This window comes from Micromys minutus, assembly GCF_963924665.1.
Source record: "Micromys minutus genome assembly, chromosome: 23".
In the NCBI taxonomy this organism is placed as follows: domain Eukaryota; kingdom Metazoa; phylum Chordata; class Mammalia; order Rodentia; family Muridae; genus Micromys; species Micromys minutus.
In genome coordinates, this window is record NC_137958.1 from 12,277,437 (window position 1) to 12,281,175 (window position 3,739).

Sequence of the window (3,739 nt, forward strand, 5' to 3'; positions counted from 1 at the left end):
GGTGACTCACAACCATCTGTAACAGATAGCTACTGTGTACTTATATATAATAAATAAATAAATCTTTTTAAAAAGAAAAGGGAGACATAACAATAGACATTGAGGAAAGTCAAAGAACTATTAGGTCTTATACAAAAGCCTGTAGTTTACAATATTAGAAAATCTTAACAAAATTGACAATTTTGTAGACAAAGTCCACTTACCAACATTAAAGCAAGTTCAGTTAGACTATTTAAACAGGTATATAATGACTAACAAAATAAAAGCAGCATTAAAATCCCCCCCCCCAAAAGCTCAGGGCCAGATGGTTTAACTGCAGCATCCTCCCAGACTTTCAAAGAAGACCTAATACCAATACTCCTCAAACTATTTCACAAAACAGAAACAGAAGGAACACTGCCAATTCAGTCTATGAAGTTACGGTCAGCCTAATACCAAAGCCATACAAAGACTCAACAAAGAAAGAGAACTTGAGACTGATTTCTCTTATGAACACTGGTGCAAAAACTGGGGAATACATCAAAAGCACTATCCATTATGATCAAGTAGGCTTCAACCCAAGAATGCAGGGATGGTTTGATATATAAAAACTCATCAATGTAATCCACAATATAAACAAACTGAGTGAAAAAAAAATCACATGACCACCTCATTAGATGCTGGAAAAACCTTTGACAAAATCCAACACCCATTCATGCTAACTGTATTAGAAAGATACAAGGTACATACCTAAACATATTCAAATCAATATACAGCAAGCCAATAGCCAACATCAACCTAAAATAAGAAAAACTTAAAGCTATTCTACTCAAATCAGGGACGAGACAAGGCTGCCCAGTCCCTCCATATCTATTTAATATAGTGCTTTATGTTCTAGCAGGGCAATAAGAAAACTAAAGGAGATCAAGGGGATACAAATTGGAAAAGAAGAAGTCAAAGTATTGCTATTTGTGGATGATGCTGTTATGCCTTGTTTGAGAGCCCCAAATGCCTAACCAGAAGCTGAATCCAATGTAATCACATTAGGGTCTTTATTTACGAGCTCAGGCTTGGTCTTACTCTCCATTGACCCTGACTCAGCAGGATGGTTTGGTAAAGAAACCCCTAACTTTCATTGGGACAAGGTTTTATAGGAAAGGGGAGCAAGTGAGGGGGTGGTGTCCAACCTGGCAAGCATCTAATTAAATGACTATTTTAAGCTGACAGGTAGGTGTTCCAAAGCAAGAACTTGATTATTCATGAACGGTCTAAAAGTGCATCTGAAACAATTATACTAATCTTTGATTAACTGTTGCTAGCAAGTAGGTATGGAGGAATTCTGGGATATGGGCCAAGGGCAAACCATGGAGTACTTCCTGGTACTTGGGTGCAGCTTGGGTTCAGTTACAGGTCAAGTTCTTATACTTTTTTCATTTAAGATGGAGTCTTGTCCAAAGATTGGGTATGCTGGACCTCTCAATATGATTGCATACATAAGAGACCCCAAAAATTCTACCAAAGAACTCCTACATCTGATCAACAATTTCACCAAAGTGTCTGGATAAAAAAATTAACTCAAAGAAATCAGTAGACCTCCTTTATACAAATAATAAATTGGCTGAGAAAGAAATTAGGGAAACAACACCCTTTACAATAATCACAAATAATAAAAAGTAGCCTGGTGTAACTCTGACCAAGTAAGTGAAAAATCTATATGACAATAATTTCAATTCCCTGAAGAAAGAAATTGAAGAGGATATCAGTAGATGGAAAGATCACCCATGCTCAAGGATAGCAGGATTAACATAGTGAAAATGATCATCTTAACAAAAGTTATCTACAGATCCAAAGCAATCTCCATCAGAATTCCAACACAATTTTAATAGACATTGAACAAGCAATTCTCAACTTCATATGGAAAAATAAAAAGCCTAGGACAGCCAAAAACAATACCAAACAATAAAAAAAACTTCAGGAGAAATCACCATCCCTGACCTCGAGCTGTAATGAAGAGCAATAGTGATTTAAAAAAAAAAAAACTGTATTATATTGACACAGAAACGCAGACTAATCAATAGAATTGATTCGAAGACAGTAACAAACTCACCTACAGACAATCTGTCTTTGACAAAGAAGCCAAAATTATACAGTGAAAAAATGAAAGCTCCTTCAATAAATGGTGCGGGTCTAACTGGCAGTCTATATGTAGAAGAATGAAAATAGATCCATATTTATCACCTTGTACAAAGTTCAATTCCAAGTAGATCAAGGACATCAACATAAAGCCAGATACACTGAATCTAATAGAGAAAGTGGGAAAGAGCCTTGAACACATTGGCATAGTGAAAATTTCCTGAACAGAACACCAATGGTTCAGGCTCTAAGATCAACAATTGATAAATGGGACCTCATGAAACTGGAAAGCTTCTGTAAAGCAAAGGACACTGTCAATATGACAGAACAGTAGCCTACAGATTAGGAAAGGGTCTTCACTAACAATACAAATGTCAGAGGTTGTGGAGCAAGAGGAAGACTCTTCCATTACTGGTAGGAATAAAAACTTGTACAAACACTTTGGAAAGCAATTTAGTGGTTTCTCAGAAAACTTGGAATCATTTTAGCTGAAGACATTGCTATATCATTCCTAGGCATATTCCAAAAGATGCTCCAACATCCCACAAAGACACATGCTCAACTATGTTTGTAGCAGCTATATTCATAATAGCCAGAAATTGGAAATAATCTAGATGTCTCTCAACTGAAGAATGGATAAAGAAAATGTGGTACATCTACAATGGAATAGTATTCAGCCATTAAAAACAAAGACATCATGAATTTTGCAGGCAATAGATGGATCTTGAGAATATCATCTTGAGTGAGGTAATCCAGTCCCAAAAGGACATATCTGATATGTACTCACTTATATATGGATATTAGCCATAACATACAGGATACCTATGACACACTCCACAGACCCAAAGAAACTATACAAGAAGGCACAAGCGAGAATGCTTGAATCTCACTTAGAAGGCAAATTAAATAGTCATAAGAGTCAGATTGAGGGAGGAAACCAGGTGGTAGAGGGGATGGGGAGGAGAATGGAATCAGGTTTAGGGAAGGGAAGGAGTGATGGCAAATTGGCCATGAGAATAAATGTAAATCTGTAACTGACAGGGGTGAGGAGGGGAATCTCCAGGAAGATTCAGAGACCTGGGATAAGGGAGACACCCAAGAATCAATGGGGGTGACTTTACCTGTGATTCACAGACTTTAGGATATGGAACCTGAAGAGGTCACCTACTGTCACCAGGCAGGAATCCCAAATAGAGCAATAGGGACACCAACCCATCCACAAAACTTTCAACCCCAAATCTATCCTGCCTACAAGAAAGTAGGGACAGGATGGAGCAGAGACTAACGGAACAGCCAACCAATAACTGGCCCAACGTGAGACCCAGCTTATGGGCAAACACCAGTCCCTAACACTCTGTATTGCTTGTAGACAGAAGTCTAGCATGGCTGTCCTCTGAGAGGCTCCACACAACAGTGACTCAGATAGTTGCAGATACCCACCAAACAGTGCATGGTGCTTGGGAACTGTTATGGAAGAACAGGAGGAAGGATTGCAGCCCTGAAGGGGATAAGAATTCCATAGGAAGAAAAACAATCAACTAACCTAGACCCACTTGGGTCTCTCAGAGACTGAACCAAAGAACATACATGGGCTGGACCTAGGCCTCCCTGCACAGATGTGGCAGAT